Genomic DNA, 18652 nt, shown 5'->3' on the forward strand with positions numbered 1-18652 from the left:
TTTGATCCTCTCCCGCCACAATTGTCACTCACCTAAACTAAAAGAATTAATCTCATTCTCACATCATGACTAGACAGGCATTAAAATATTCACAAACTGTCTGTTGAGTGTTGTTGTGCAATGGAATATTCAGATCTTTTGAAGGGAGATTTTGTTAATTGTTGGCGTTTATAAACAACCACCATTTATTTATTTCACTTTGATATTTCGCTTTGTCACAACTAAACGGTTTCCAATTCAAGTGTCAATGATTCAAATCATAGCTGGTGTTGACAATTTCACAAAGAGTCTTTCACATATAAACTGCATATACTCATATGTATACACACACACACACACAACCGCACAAATAAAATGGTAACTTAAAAGGACACTACAACAAAAAAAAGCAGCACGACGAAATCGTATAGAAATGTATGTGACAGTACACCACAAGGACACAATGGAACAAATAAATGAAACACATTGACACCATAAAATGGACAAAAATTTGCATAAAAGCAGCAACAGACAAAAATTGGGGTAGACTTGAACATAAATATATTACATTATGTTACGTTGCAAAAAAACAAAAAACAAATTCAAGTCTTAAGTTTTTAATTGATCATTAATAACAACACTAGTTTACACAGAAAATGTATATTTGGTAAGGGGTGACTTTTCTATTTCTATTTTGATCTGCTTAATTCGAAACAAAATTTTAAATGTTTTATGGGACAGTTTTTGGTTTGGCGGAAAAGGGTCACTGAATCGATATTTTTTGAATCACTTAACTCATCGCAGATACAATTATACACGATTATTCGTCATCTCAATACCTTTCATTTAAGAACCAACAGCGATATAATCGGACATTTCTAACTCGAGATATAATTTGTTTAGTGAAAAAAGAACGAAAAACTAAAAATAACGGGATACCTCAAAAACAGTTCCGAATTCAGCAGATCAAAATACATAAGAAAAGTCACATCTCATCAAATTTACATGAAAAAATATTCTTTTGTAAACTAGTGTAATCATTAAGAATATTTAGAAATTTTAACAGTTTGCGTTTATATTCTTTCCATTGTTAATAGCAACCTTCAATTGTTTAAAGTATCAATGTTTACATATATTACTTAAAAGACATTTTTATTTAAACTGATTTTTTAAATCAAATGGAACTGCATGGAATATATTCATTTTTGAAACCGATTTTTTTAATGTGTAGCTGAAGCCAAAACATTAATGAAACAAGTAAGTAAAGGAGAAAGTCGGGCGGGGCCGACTATATCATACCCTAAACCACCATTACAGAATTAGTAATCATAAGCATTTGTGGGGTAACATATAGGTCTGGGAGATAAACCGCAGTTGCATATTTAAGAAAATTAAGGGGTACATATCTATGGGTGCTTTGTGTCAATCTGATTATAGCTCATAGTCAATGTTGCCAGGGAAAATCTTCGGTTTACCGTACAAGGACAAAAAAAGTTCCCTACTTTCCTATACATTCCCAAACAATTTTCCCTACGATATTTTTCGTTAAATTTAAAAAATTTAACAAACAAAAATGGTTCTAAGTACTTTATTATCATAAAACATGAATATGCAACGTATATACCTTAGAATATAAAATTGTATTACGACCACGTTTGCCACAGTTGGTAGAATTCTACCCAAATTAGTAATCTTCTTTGTTAAATCTTTATAAAAATAAAACTTTGGAAAAAGTTTCTATAAACAAATTTTTGTGAGAAATTGTTCTACAGAAATAAAATTTTGATAATAAATTCTATAGAAATAAAATTTTGAGACAAAATTCCACAGAAATAAAATTTTGAGAAAAATTTTTATAGAAATAATATTTTGAAAAAAAAAAAAAAATAATTGTATAGAAATACAATTTTGACAAAATGAAATAAAATGTTGAAAAAATTTTCTACAGGAATAAAATTTACCACACATTGTTAAAGACCAACCCTTACCGTCTTCTAATTTCCTCCTCTAGAGCCACCAAAATGTAAAAATTATTACAAATTGTGTTGAGTGAAAATGTCCTACATTGTGGCCCTATGTCCCTACAAGACGCTAAATATTAGAAAAACCCTACATATAGGGAATTTCCCCTACTTCTAGCAACACTGGCTGTGTTGATATTGCGCCTACGGAGTTAGTATGCCACTAATATTGAGCCCATTATTAAAAAAGAGAAAATTGTTAAATTAGTGTGGGTAATAATTACAAATTTGTAAAAATCGAGCAATATTCTTATGTAAGAGCTACAAGTACGTATAAGTGCGATTGGCTAGTACATCAAAATTTGAAATATGAGTAACATTGGTTAATAAATAAGAGTATTATGGCCAAATTTGGGAAAATAGAGCGATGCATATATATGTAAGCTATATCTAAATCTGAACCAAATTGCATAATATTTTGCGGGTTTGATTAATAGCACAAAAGGTTACCTTGTGCAAGATTTGAGTAAGATCAGTTAAGAAATAAGCCCTGCATGGTCAAACATAAGGTTATCAGGGGCGAATTTTTCAAAATCGGGTGATACATATATGGGAGCTATATCTACATCTGAACCGATTTCGATGAAATTTTGCACATATAGTTAGTACTATAGAGTACTGGATCTAGCCAACTTTTACTAAGATCGGTTAATAAATAAGGGTTCTATGGCCAAATTTGGGAAAATCGGGCTATACATATATATGGGAGCTATATCTAAATCTGAACCGATTTCGATGGTTTTTTGCACATATAGTAAGTGCTACAGAAGATTATATTTAGCCGAATTTGGGTAAGATCGGTTGATAAATAAAGGGTTTGTGGCCAAATTTGGGAAAATCGGGCGATACATATATATGAGAGCTATATCTAAATCTGAACCGATTTGGATGAAATTTTGCAGACATGAAAGGCAATGGAAAATATTACCTTTTGCCGAATTTGGTGACGATCCGTTTGAAAAAACGTCCAACGTGACCCCATTTGTCGAAATCGGGCGATACATATATATGGGAGCTATATCTAAATTTGATCCGATTTCTTCCAAATTCAATAGCGTTTGTCCTTGTGCCCAAAAAACTCCCTGTACCAAATTTCATCAAAATCGTTTAATAATTGCGACCGGAATCCTGTGAACAACAAATACATGGACAGACGGACGGACGGACGAACGGACACCAAGCGCTAGATCGACTCAGGAGGTGATTCTGAGTCGATCGGTATATGTTTTATGGGGTCTAAAATCAATATTTCTGGTAGGCACATTTTTTGGCCGATCAAATTTATTATACCCTGACCACTATGTGGTTTAGGGTATAAAAATTCAAAAGGTGGAGTACAATTAAAATTAATTTTCGCTTCATATAATTCATTTTCCCATTTTGACCTTCGTAAGCTTTTAAGGATTTCTTACTGGAATGAGAGCATGTATCATCTGTATCGATTCACTGATGCTAAAATTGACTTACATTTTTTATATTTTCGTTATTTTTTTTTTTTTGTTAATTTGAAAGAAATTTTCTCCAGTCCAATGAAATATTCTTTATTCCAAATAGATCTTAAACATTGTACCGTGGTTAATTTAGCAATGATTTGGCGTCAATGACTTTTTCCCTAATATTAGTTCACTTTTCCTTATACGCCAAGTAATAATTTCATTAATGGTAGTTAACAGTCCACAAATGTAGGTAAATTCTCGCTATTTTAACAACGCATTATGGAACGCCACAAAATGGATTAAAATTTAGTTCAGTTTTCGCAAGAGGTAGTTCAGTATTTTAGTACCCTCCAACATGCTCCGATGTATTAACTTATTTATTCCGTTTATAACACATCGAAATATTGGTACCAGATCAAAAAAGTATATAAGTTAAGAATTATTATATTTAATAAAGGGTGATTTGTTAAGAGCTTGATAACTTTTTTTTTTAAAAAAACGCATAAAATTTGCAAAATCTCATCGGTTCTTTATTTGAAACGTTAGATTGGTCCATGACATTTACTTTTTGAAGATAATTTCATTTAAATGTTGACCGCGGCTGCGTCTTAGGTGGTCCATTCGGAAAGTCCAATTTTGGGCAACTTTTTCGAGCATTTCGGCCGGAATAGCCCGAATTTCTTCGGAAATGTTGTCTTCCAAAGCTGGAATAGTTGCTGGCTTATTTCTGTAGACTTTAGACTTGACGTAGCCCCACAAAAAATAGTCTAAAGGCGTCAAATCGCATGATCTTGGTGGCCAACTTACCGGTCCATTTCTTGAGATGAATTGTTCTCCGAAGTTTTCCCTCAAAATGGCCATAGAATCGCGAGCTGTGTGGCATGTAGCGCCATCTTGTTGAAACCACATGTCAACCAAGTTCAGTTCTTCCATTTTTGGCAACAAAAAGTTTGTTAGCATCGAACGATAGCGATCGCCATTCACCGTAACGTTGCGTCCAACAGCATCTTTGAAAAAATACGGTCCAATGATTCCACCAGCGTACAAACCACACCAAACAGTGCATTTTTCGGGATGCATGGGCAGTTCTTGAACGGCTTCTGGTTGCTCTTCACTCCAAATGCGGCAATTTTGCTTATTTACGTAGCCATTCAACCAGAAATGAGCCTCATCGCTGAACAAAATTTGTCGATAAACACATTTCGAACCGAACACTGATTTTGGTAATAAAATTCAATGATTTGCAAGCGTTGCTCGTTAGTAAGTCTATCCATGATGAAATGTCAAAGCATACTGAGCATCTTTCTCTTTGACACCATGTCTGAAATCCCACGTGATCTGTCAAATACTAATGCATGAAAATCCTAACCTCAAAAGAATCACCCTTTATAATAACAATGGTTAGCATGCCCGCCTTGCATACACAAGGTCGTGGGTTCGATTCCTGTTTTGACCGAACACCAAAAAGTTTTTCAGCGGTGGATTATCCCACCTCAGTACTGCTGGTGACATTTCTGAGTGCTTCAAAGTTTATCTAAGTGGTTTCACTGCAATGTGGAACGCCGTTCGGACTCGGCTATAGAAAAGAGGTCCCTTGTCATTGAGCTTAACATGGAATCGGGCAGCATGGAGCAGAAAAGAGTAATTTTTAATGTGTATTATATAACAATATCAGTCCAAGTTGACCCCATATATTAAAGAGATTTTATGTTATTCTCATTTTTTCTACATTTTTTTCTAAAAATTTCACGATGAAATTGTATTTGTAGAACTTTTATTAGTTCTGCTTTTTTGCTAAACATAACCTTACTTACTTTTCTAAAATCCAAGCAGATTATTTAACCATCTTATACTCCAGAATATAATTGATTATGAAATAGATAATATCTTAATGATAACGATCCTCAAAGAAAATAAAATTCATATCATTTTGATTTACACTGCAACCGGTTTTTTAATTCGACCCACCCTACTATATTCCTTTTCTAAAATTTCTATAAATTTTCATGTTGGCTTCCATTGATTTTCGAAATGTATTTTATGTTTGACTTTTTTGTCCTTTTTGACACATAGCCATTGCATCAAAAGTCATTCAAATAATGACATATGAAGTCAAACACATTTACAAAATAAATAAACCATGCCACTCACCCATACACACGAACTCACAATCATCTAACAAAAGCAAATCCGAGACACATAATACACAAAATAGATTGACAGGAGCTGAGACCCACCCTCATTGGGGGAGGGCAATGCATAAATCAATATTTGCTTACCTTTCAGCAAAAAACAAAAACAAAAGACTGAAAGGGTTTTGTTTTGTGCATGGATAGCCAATAGAACAATTTTTTGTTAACGTGGTCAAAACGATATACTAACCACACAACCATACGCACTTAACCACGTTCAAGTGCGAATATGCAGAAGGACATTGGGTAGCATGAACGAATGATTGAATTGAGGTCATCTATACCACGACGGTGATATTTTCACTCTAAACTACCCATCAAACAATTTTAGAAATTCTTTACGAGTCATGAGTGTTCTTCTATAGATTAGCATTGGGAGCCACAGTCATATAATGGTTTGCATGCCCGCCTAGCATACGAAGAGTCATGGGTTCAATCACTGCTTGGACCGAACACCAAAAAGTTTTTCAGCGGTAAATCTGGTGACATTACTGACATTTCAGCGGTAAATCTGGTGACATTACTGAGTATATCCAAGCTTCTCAAAGTGGTTTCACTGCAATGTGAAACGCCATTCGTACTCGGCTATATGAAGGAGATCCCTAAACATGGAAGAGAGAATTTCACCACTGTGGTATCATATGGGACTGAATAGTCTAAGTGAGCCTGAACTATCGGGCTGCCACTATACCTAACCTAACCCTATGGGAAATTGGTGCAAATTGCCACTGACGGACCTATCACAGAACTGGTACCTGTGCTCCAGTTAGTTGCAATTTTTAAATAGTCGTAATTTATTTATTTCCGTACTCGATCTTAATGGATCTAAGATTTTAATATCAAGCATTTTCACACTTAGTGAAATAAAATTATCAGAATAACTTATTGTTCGACATATTTCAAAAGGTTTTTTTTTCATTTCGGGTTCGATTGGGATGCCCAAATTGAAATAGAATTGTAAGAGTTTGTCCGAGACTGTTTCCTGAGGACCTGTCTACGGGGTGCTTCTGCTAAATTGTCCTAGGACGTGTCCTTTGGGATGAGTTCAAGACGCGTCCTAAAATGTAAATTTACCCCGTCAATGACAAACCCATGTTAAAGTGACCGGTCTCTACCATACGTTTTTACCAGAACTGGGACTGGTCCATACACAGCAGGGACTAGTCCTGTGCCGGTTCTGTGGTTGATCCATTTCCCGTAGGGAATATAGAGATTAGCATAATTTTCACATCAAACGAAGACTATTTAATGTGGCTGATATGTATTGTTACCAATTTCAGTTTGCAATCACTTTAAACCACTTGTCTGACTGCTGACAGATTTATTTCGGTGACAGCTCATTTTATTGTTTACAAGCTTACAAAAGCATTTTGATCATTTGTAGTCAAAAATAAAGTTTTTCGTTATGGAATTTAAGCGTGATAAAGTGATTGATGTATATTTTTCTTGTAAACCACAAGTGAGTATCGTTAGAGACCTTCAGTATTTCAATGTGTTGTTTCTTGTATCATTACTAGTTGCTGTGATACTGTCAGTATTACATAGCGTCCAAAAAGTGGACTGGATGATAAAAAACTTGGCCGTAGGCTGAACATATCGCGAGAACGGATGCAACACATAGTGAAAAATGAGCTTGGACTAAAGCCATTGGAGTTCCAAAAAGTGCAAAAATAAACGTTGCAAATAAACAAGTTAGACTGGAAAGAACCAAGAAGTTGCTTCGCTTGAACGGAAGTGACCACACGAAGAGAAGGAATATGATCACCCCAACAATGTTTCAAGAGCAAAATGTTATTTTTTTGACGATGGTCATAGAACATTGTCACAAAATTGCTGTTTTATCGGCCAATATATACATAGTTGCCGAAATCAGATATATAATTTTCGAGAAAATAACATGGTTGGGACAAATATGTTCCATGTTCACCGACCAAACATAACAAGTTGCTCTTAAAATATGTTTGGGGTGATCGTATTGCTTCTCTGATCGGGTTTACATGCCAAAGACATCAGCTAAAAACGCAGAACTAAAGCGCATTCGACCATGGGGTCAAAACAGATGCCGAATAGAATTGGAAAAATGCCCTAAAGGCAGTTTTGAAGTTATGGGCAGACAAACATTTTGGCCACAGGCCATGGAAATACCATTCTAACAGGATTCAGCATCGTCGCACCCAGCACGATCAACCAAGAAAAATAATAGCTTAAAAAGTAGGTCCCTCACTACATTTATACCGCACAATGGCCATCAAAGTCTCCGAATCTCAATTCGTTTGACTTTTGCAACTCGAGCATTTTGGAGAGTAATACTGGCACAAACAATAGCAAAGTGCTTCGCCGAAAACGGCCATAATGCCGCAGAGCCACTTTTATGCAACGTGTACTGACGTGTGATCAAAGTTAGCCAAATCGAACAAATCTAAACTGATTCTAAAATTTTAAAGTATTTCCCATATTTATACCCTATTAGTGTATAGAAACAATTGCATTCCACAATCATGAACGTATGGTGACAAAATGAAACGGAAACGTTCACAAAAAATCAATACGGAATCTTTGGGATTTCGTCCACGGGCGTTCACGATTTCATGAACGGCATTATTTTTTCTTTCACCATGAAAAGTCTTAAAATAATCGCTAGACTATATTTCATGTTAGCCTGATACCGAAACAGGCAATTGACGTCCAAATGCATTATATCTAATTATACAATTATTTTTCGAGCTTTATGGACAGATATAGATTAAGGAACATGGTTAATAGAGACGTTTTTATGACAACTCCGCCGGTGGAGCAATGTGCTAAGGCGACTGTTAAGTGGTATGGCGCAGACAACACAGGTTCGAGTCACGGTAGCGGAAATCTCTTTTTATTTTGTTTATAAATTCGTAACCATTACGTTTTCAGATCATGAACGCTGGTTGTTGTTTTGACAACGCATGGTGTCATTTTTACGTTGTCAGATTGACCCCGTCCGTTTTCAGTTTGACAACACATGTGTGTTTATTCACTTTCATGAACGGATCATTTTGAAATGACCACGTCGTTCATGATTTTTTTTTATGGGTGTAGTGTTCAGGGTATTATAACTTTGATCTACCAGAAATATTGATTTTAGACCGCATAAAATATATACCGATCGACTCAGAATCGCCTCCTGAGTCGATTTTGATGAAATTTGGTACAGGGTGTTTTTTTTGGACACAAGGATGAATGGAAAAATCGTATCAAATTTAGATATAGCTCCCATATATATGTATCGCCCGATTTCGATAAATGGAGTCAGATTTCGCTCATTTAATAACCGATCAGCCACAAAGTAATCTAATTTACCACCCTTTAAGTGTGCAAAATTTCATCGAAATCGGTTCAGATTTAGATAAAGATATAGCTCCCATAGTTATGTATCGCCCGATTTTCCCAAATTGGGCCATAAGTCCCTTATTTATTTGGAATGGAGACATCGATATATGCATCGCTCGATTTTCCCAAATTTGGCCATAATACTCTTATCTATTAACCTATGGTACTCAAATTTCAAATTTTGATGTATTAGGCGATCGTACTTAGACTTACATGTAGCTCTTACATAAATATATTTTCCGATTTTCACAAATTTGGATTTATTATCCACACAAATTGAGCGATTGCCTCTTTTTTTAATAATGGACTCAATATTAGTGGCATACTAACTCTGTAAATTCAGAATCAACAATAGCTCCTAATATCAGACATTTCTGTTCAGATTGTAATAAAACTCCAATAAAACGCCAATTGATACCCCATAAACAATGTTTACTAATTCAGTAGTGGTGGTTTAGGGTATGATATAGTCGGCCCCACCGACTTTCTGCTGTACTTACTTGTTTAATAATGGACTCAATATTAGTGGCATACTAACTCTGTAGGTGCAGAATCATCTGTAGCTCGCAATATTAGACATTTCTCTTCAGATTGTGATAAAACCCCCCATAACCATTTACCCCTTAATGTTCTTAAATAAGGAAATGCGATTTATCTTCCAAACCTATAGCATTGATATGCCACAAACAATGTTTACTAATTCAGTAGGCGTAGTTTTGGGATATGATATAGTCGGTCCCATCTGACTTTTTACTTTACTTACTTGTTTTTATCTTTGAACAATAAAAATTTTTAAAACAGAATAAACATATATTGCAAATATAGTTGTATTACATATCAGCCACACTGTTCGTGACTTTTACCGTCGTTAATCCATTATCTCGATTCCAGTCAAAACTTATATACATGAAATTTTTTTAAATAATTTTCCCCTTTCTTTTCAATGACTCTATTACTCCAATTCCTTCACCTTCTTTACCCAACGATCTCGACTATAATAAAACCCACACTAGGTACAATCTGTCATTTTGCCATAAATCGTCATTTCCCATAAACTTTACATCCCACCCTAATATTTCTTACATATCACAATGAATAGATGGATTTGTAGTGCATATGCATATGCAAATCACTTTTCGATTTAGAAGCATTTGAATTGACACATTCGATGTATATATGCAGGGATAGTGACAGCCACAATTTATTAACGCTACTGGGGGAATTCCATAGCATGAGTGGCCCAAAACCCAAGACACAAAAGAAAATCTAAACTGACGCTAATATATGGGTAAAACGAAAAATATTTACTTTGAAATGTTTTCAAGTCTAGAAAATTTAAAAAGCCCCACATTTAGTATTGCCAGAAATTAAAAATTATCTTTTTTTAAAACAAACAAGGAAATTAAAATTGAGCTTTAAACCCCTAAAATAACGGTTTTAATTTAAAATATCTCGAACCTTTTTTTCAAGATTTACGCATAAATTATTTACTCGAAATTTACGAAGCAGAAATGAATTTTTTTTAATGTGTATTATATAGCAATGTCGATCAAAGTAGATCCCACATATATAAGAAATTATATATTACTTTGAATTTTATGAATGTTTATTGGGTGTTATTTGTTTTTATTATAAAATACAATTCAGAATTTATACTCGATATTAATAATATTTCCCATTTAGTTTTAATTAAAATTTCTTTATATACAAATAAAAATGATTAAAAATCATCATTGCTATTCTTGATATATGTTAAATTATAGCTCAGTTTCCCTTAATAAATAAATTCTCCATAGCCAAGATTATTTTTTTAACAATCTCTCTCATTACATCACAGAACGTTACAATTAAAATACGTCACCTTGTATCAGAACCACTAGTTCGTCAAATTACCTAATTAATTAACTGTTTTTGTTAGCCCAAAGTACCAAGGATGGGAATTATTTATAGGAAAATGGTATGTAATAAGAATCTTGTACTTTTAGTTTTTTTTTTAGAAAGTTCTAAAATATTTAAAAAATAGAAATTTTGATTTAATTTTGAATTAACATCGCAACACTCTAATATCCCAATATCTGATCATACATTACTCATGGCAAAATTTAAAATGGAATGTTTCCTGTCAAATGTAGATGTATATAAGTTTATGTAATGTCATTCGCAAACAATCGTATGACCCATCATGCTATATTCAATATTGAACGCAATCCATAAACACATAGTATGTCAGAATAATCGTAGGGAGAATTTAAATTTAAATAACCATACGAACTATATTCAACATTTACGTGTAACATCTATCAAAATATTTGTTCTTCATTTTCATTATTCAAATGTAATGCTAAAGATGGACAAACTATCAAAAAATCCTAATGGAATTGTATTCCTTATTCCAGTATAATTTGTAGAATAATTTAAGATCCAAAATCCAAACGGAGTAAAACTTTTATCTTCTAAGTGGCAGGAATATGGACATTTCAAGGGCATTGTAATGCATTTAGAAATATCGAAGATCTGAAATATATTTGAACAGCATAGGATTTAAGCCTTCGACTTAGTCCAGAGAAATATATCTTTTTTATATGGAACTCTCCAAAAATATGCTTCAAATTTTTAAATATGAAAACATTCTATAATATATATGGCTAATACATGATACATGATAATATATATGGCTAATACATGATACAACAAAGTATATTTTTCCATTTTTTTTTTAATTTATTGTTAAAAAGCAAAAAATATAAAATAATAAAGATAGAGGAAGCACGCTCAAAAACAAACCCAGCCAACTGCATTCAAATCGATGATTGGAGTTTGGCAAATGAAAAGAAATATGCTTGCAAATTTGTTTAGGCAGTAGACGACTATTAAACCTTTTTTCCCGAGGTTCAAGTGTAGTTCTGTTTGGGTTGAGTGAATTACCCGAATTTATTCTGATAATTGGTGGATAGTTTTGCTGCAAAATAGAAATTTTGGATGCTAGAGGATGCCGATGAGGAATGTGGTAATTCCGAAACAGCTGTACATCCAACCATCTTGCAGTGTATAGGGCTTTGCCCAAATAAATTTGACAAGCACACTTTTCTGCTGTTGGTTAAGCTACACTTGTAGTTTAGTCAATGCATGGTTTTAAGCTGAAATCAAAAACAACAATAATGATTGAAGAGTAAACCAACAATAACAAACAAAACGAATAATAATATAAAATTTTAGAATTAGTTTAGATTTGTTCGATTTGGCTACATTTGGAGCTATCACATACTGCACAACAGTGACTCTGCGCTATTTTGGGCCATTCTCGGCGAAGCGTCGTATTGAGATGATCGACACTTTGGTATTTTGTAGTGCCAACCTTACTCATAAAAATGCCTAAATCGTAAAAGTTCAACGGATTGTGATACTGAGATTTTGGTACCATTGTACGATAGGAATGAAGCGAGGAAGATCCTTCTCAAGCTAGTTTTGGTTGAGCGTACTGGTGTTGTGTTCTGTTGGAATATTAAAGGTTGCAGCCGAAATGTTTATCTGCTTTGGGGTTCATTACTATCTTTAGGACATTTTTCCCATAATATTCGGCATTTATTTTGACACCAGTTCGATGAATACGAGCGGAGTATGAACATCGGCCATTACGGCAGCCTATCGGAGGTTTAAATTTTGAACTGAATTCATTAGTAGGTAATCCTTATTATTTTATTTATTCAAAACTGCTTAATTTAGAATGGATTCTCATCGGAGAAAACGAAATCGGGTTATTGGCCACTTTCATGCCAACGAAGCCATTCATTGGCTCTTCCCAGCCTAATTTTTTTGCATCAGTGGGCCCTTGCACTCTTTGCAACTCAAAAAAATTTAGTCCCAGCTCATTTTTCAATATGCGTTGCATTCGTTCTCGTGATATGTGCAAGTCGCAAGCAAGCTTCTTCCATTGCGGCATAGATTTCGATCACATCCAGTTTTTTGTGCATCTTGTACTTTTTAGAAATTCAATGGATTTAGTCCAAGCTCATTTTCAATATGTGTTGCACCACATATCGCGATATGTTGAATTTACACAGAGATGGTCTGAATGAATTTTTTCAGGTTTGCGACTGTCGCAAATTTGTAAACGTCACGAAGCGAAGAAAAAGTAACAAGCGTCGCAAACTTAAAAATTCTTTTTTTTTTTGGATTCTAATGCTATAATTCGTTTGCTCATTAAATGTTCATGTCGTATATTGACCAAAATCAAAGCACAGGTGGTTCACACAACTTCTGTCACATCAGCTACGCAGCAAACAAATCTAAGATGATATTTGCGAAAAAGTGTCAATTTTCACGAATGTTCAAAAAATTCTTAACAAATTTCAAAAAGTAAATCTGTTATTAAATAAACTTATTTCAATAGGACACTCCAAGCTAAAATTACAAAAGGTACTCGATGGTGAAGTGAACTATGTGGACTGACCTGGCTAATATATATAAATTAAGCAAATTTCTACACAAATTTTATAAAATCTCTTAAGAGACTTTTTGACTTATTAGAGCCAATTATAATAATAAGTAAAAATTGTTAAAACTCTAGCTACTCAATCGATGATGCAAAGAAAGCTTGGAGGAACATTTTCATCCAAGAAACCCCAGAATAGTTTGAAGTTGTAAGTGATGTAAAACTGACGTTTTTTTTTTTTTCAATAAATACAATACAACATAATATTTTTGCATCCCTTGTATCGAAGCCAAACTAAAGAAAGAAAAAAATCGAGCTTGCGTATGATTTTGTTTTGGAAGAACTCGACGAAGCGGGTTCAAATCGTTTTCAGATAAAATAAAAACTACAATGAAATCTCTAAGAATTTGACACCCATGGTCGCCCAAATTTTATTCATTATGAAGATATTTGGTAACATATATTAACAATATATTTTAAAATGTAGTATTATTTTAAATTTGTAAATACTACCAAAATTCTTATAAGACGAATATGAGACTAGAAATTTAAAAAATGTTCATAATTTATATTCTTTAAATGTAGATTTTCTACATTAGGTTTTGCGACATTCGTATAATACCTTCATAAATGTATGTCGCAAATGTCACAGTTTGCGACAGACCAACCCTGAACTCACAAGCAATTACTACTGTGGCATAGTTTACGACCAAATCTGGGCTTCACTTTTCGGATCATTTCTGGTTTTTTATTGGTATTTCGTTTCCTTTTAAGACGCGTTGCAACACTCCCAGTATCTCGGCAAGGGTACGAGAAACAAGAGATTCATTCACATTTAAATGCTGTAGGGCTCTAACGTGGGCCACTAGTGGTTTTCAGCCAAATATAAAGCAATCACACAGTCACGCTTTTACTCCATTACGAATAACTTTATTTCTAAATGCGATATACCAAAATGCTTTTGTAAGACTGTATACAATAATATTAACTGTCACTAATATAAATCTGTCAGCTGTTAGATGATCAGTATAGAAATGAAAGCAACCCGAATTTGGTTGCAATAGATATGTGCCACCCTTTGGTTTAGTTCAAGTTTTCTAAATATATCTTTCATTTGTTTCCTGGTGGGTAAAATGTTTGTGAATGAAGTCTTCATTGGCTCCCCTGTACCACATTTACAGGATTTAACTCTAATTGTATCTACACTAAAAAAAATATTTATGTGATATTAAAGATTACACAACCTAAATTTTAGTATGCGAAATTTACAAAATATTAAGGACAAATTTCTTTAAAATATTGAACACAAATAATGACACAAATTTTGTAAAATTGCGTCCCTCCGTTAAAGTCGCATGTCTTTGAATTAAGTAAAGTAAGAAACACATTTTTGATTTAAAGAAATTGTCCTTAAATTAACTGAAATATTGAAACTTTAGATTTAAGATAAATACGCTTCAAATATAGGCTAAGACTTATTTTGAGGATTTAGCGTCTTTGGTTTAAAGTTTTTTTTGAAAGTAAGATAACATTTTTTACTTTGAAGTATCCATTATAATTTAGATTTTTATGCTGGTATTTGTTTGTACGTTAGTACATTTATTATTAAACCGCGAAAAGAGAATGAAAATTTGATTACTGCGATTTGTATCCTAATTTTAATTTTATTGGTCCTAGATTTAAAGCCAGATAGGTCGCCAAAAAATTTCTTCATTTCAAAGAAGCCGCACTTTGGATCGGAATTAATACCAAAATCCTTAACGGAAGGTCAAAATCTTTGGATCCAAGAAAACTTTTTTTTGAGTTTAAGGAGACCAAAAGACATGTTATATCAACAATCCAAAGGAGACTTGATAGAACTCTTACTTATGCAGTGCCTCTAATCGCTTACTTTTAAATATTTCCTCTACCTTCAGGGACTAAAATCCATTTCTTCGTTAGAAATTCACCTATCAGCCTCAGTATACTTTTCACTAAGATTTACAGTCAATGTCTAGCTTTAAGATAAAAATCTAGCCGCCTCTCCAGGATCTTTAGAATGACGATGGGGTGCAAATAGCTTTAAATGGGTGAAAATGTGTTGTCAATTCTATTGGTCTTAAACCCCTTTTTGTATAGGACCTATATTTCTGGTAGGGATATTTTCACCTATTTCAAATAAGGAATCATAGTGTAACAAACCATTTTTCTGCCTGTATGGTAAATATAGAATATATGAATTAGGTTATCCAACGTTGGTCTATACCAAATTGTATCATACTGTATCTTAATTTAACTTTACATAATTTACAGTTGGCTTTACTTACTCTCATCGAACCAAAATATACAATTCTGTCAATGACAAAAAACAAACTCAATCATTTTAGCTATTATCCTTGTCACATATGCGATAATATCACGACCTTTTTGACTAGAGCTTTATGCAATCCTTTTAAGAACTTTCATTAGATTTGACTTTTCAGCTGCATTGCAAATTCCTTTTACAAAGTATGCATCGTTATCAAACAATAAATCATAAATGGTGGATTAAATCGAGTGACACCAGCGATTACTTTGCCTTATTGAGGGCATGGATAAGTAGCCATTTTATGCAAGGATTCCGTCAATAAAGGTGGGTACTATGTTCCTCCACCAAAACACTAAATTATAAGTGAAAAAATGTATATAGCGACAAATAAACTTTTATCAAATTATCTAAAATCATGGACGACAACAATACAAGGTATTGATTGCCAAACATTTCATAAACAAGCTAGTTTTCGGTGCGGATATCGAACATAGTACCCACCTTAATATAGCATACATTTTGCAAATATGTCAAATATACATAAGGATTATTCTGTTTCTTCTAAATTCCAATCGGGATTTCAATGGAATGCTTTGACTTTTTATTTGTAACGAATAATCAAGTAATTGCCAAGTGTTATGTCGATAAGAGGAGCATATGACGCCATATACCATAAACGAAAATTTATTTGTAAAGAATTTAACTGTTATGTTGAAGAATTTAAACTTTAATTAAAACCTGGTTAACTTGCTCAGTAGTTAATTAAAATTACATATCCAACAATTTTCTTCCTTTAATTTATGAAACTCTTAAATTATTTCGCTCACACTAGCAAAAATACGATTTCACTTGCGGTGCAATCAGGTCTTATTTACACTTAATAAACCCTGCGAAATCACATTAATTTAAGGACTTTTCTTTTACCAGCAATAATATTTATTTTTAATTCATTGACCAATCCATATCTCACCGCATATGAGGAAAATGTTGTGTCCATTGTCGTTCCGCAATTATGTATTCATTTAATGAGGCTGGCCATAACGAGTTGGTCAAGCCTCTCGAGGTTTTTGCTGTTTCGTACTTGGAAGCCACCAAAAATGTAAACTATCGAATCGATATTGGTTGATGTTGTTATTGGTGTATTATTGACGTTGCACAATGATGTTGTTAACTAGAGGCCAGAATATGTAGACTTATAAGAAATTAATTCCACGTAGCTGAGAATCACAAATAATGTATACCTTTATTTTTCTACACTCGAAGCTAATTGCGATAATAAAAAAAATTCATTGAAATTATTGAATTTTTATAAGATTTTCGGTGGCAATCCAAGGGAATATATATAATAAACTTTCCAAGAAATGAGAAATCTCTATTCGATTCAACTGAAATTTGAATTCTACTAATTCTGATTGGATAAGGGTTATGCTAAATATGTTTTTTTATCGATCCAAGTTTTGCTATAGGCCGGTATGCACCACTAGCGAAAAATTTCATTCCCATAAGAAATTCATTGCTATTTATGCTAACGAAATTTTCGGTAGCGTTCAATTTCGTAAGCTGGTACGCACCTCTAATGAAAATAACAGGGTTGTCAAAAGCATATTTTGGCAGCAAACCTTTAATTTATTACAATCATTGTGTGCGTAAAAGTTTTAAAAGGTCTGTAAATAATAAACAATTTATTTGAGGAATATTTGGAACATATATTAACAATTTTTAAAAGCGATTAGCTGGTTTAAAATTTGTGTACACAGCCCTGTTTTTTTGTTGTAGACTTAAATAAATTTTTTCTACCGAAAATTTCGCTAGAGGTGCATACCGGCCTTATGGTGCACATTGATTTATATTATTTTTATTTATTTAATGTTTACATTAACAACAAGACAAGGTCTTATAATTTAAGGTATAGGGTTCTCATAACATACAATACATTCCTGAATACAAACTGTAATTTTCAACATATTCGACCGTAATTTTTTTTCTGATGTGTATCGGTTCATATTCTGATATAGGCCAATCCCCCAAAATGACTTCAGTTTTTATACGATTAGCTGTAATTTCAAATTTTAAAGTAGTGTTTGGTTTATATCGGTCCATATTTTTTGATCCAAAAACTTGGAAGTTCTTCCTATGTAATTACTTTTAATGTACATCCCACAATGCTCTTCTAAAATATGGATTTAATTTTCTCTTCAAAAGAAATTTTTTTGAAGTGATATTTCTGCCTACATTACAAATAGGTCGAAATCAACACACAAACAGTTTAGTGTTTTTAAGTTGTTGTCTTATTTTCTTCCCTGTTTAAATCCACTATACATTTTTAAATCTTTACATGCGAAATCAATGTAGCGCATGCTTAAAAAGATGACGTCCACCCAGTGGCCAACTCTGACGATTTGTCGTCATTTTGACGATTTTTGATGGTAAATTTGGTCTTTGACGATGATTTTAAGCAACGTAGTTATGAGTTGCCGATTTTTGAAAAGCGTTTCCTCTTAATGTTTTTTATGACAATTTCACGATTTTTTAAGGTGACGTAGTTATAAGTTGACGATTGCCAAAAGTTGTAATGTAAACAAACATTTTTTAATTAATATGTAGCTTGCTCTCAGTCACATTCGTCTCCAATGTGGGAAGAAATTTCAAAGCAATCAATATACACATATAAAACTAAAATTCGAAATTCTTTTGTACAAAAACCGTTTAAAGCTAAATAATTATAATTTTTACGAAGTCGGATAAGTCAAATTCACACTATTCATTACCAATAATAAGGATTTAAATTAAACGGCATAATCCATGGAATTAAAATGAATAAAATAAATCTTTTAATTTGTTTCTATATCTTTGTTTTCAACTGTTTTGTGGATGACGATTTTTTGACAAATTTTTCAGACAAATTGACGATTTTGACGAAAAATATTTTAAAAATTGACGAT

The sequence above is a fragment of the Haematobia irritans genome, chromosome 5 (assembly GCF_050003625.1).
Source record: "Haematobia irritans isolate KBUSLIRL chromosome 5, ASM5000362v1, whole genome shotgun sequence".
In the NCBI taxonomy this organism is placed as follows: Eukaryota; Metazoa; Arthropoda; class Insecta; order Diptera; family Muscidae; genus Haematobia; species Haematobia irritans.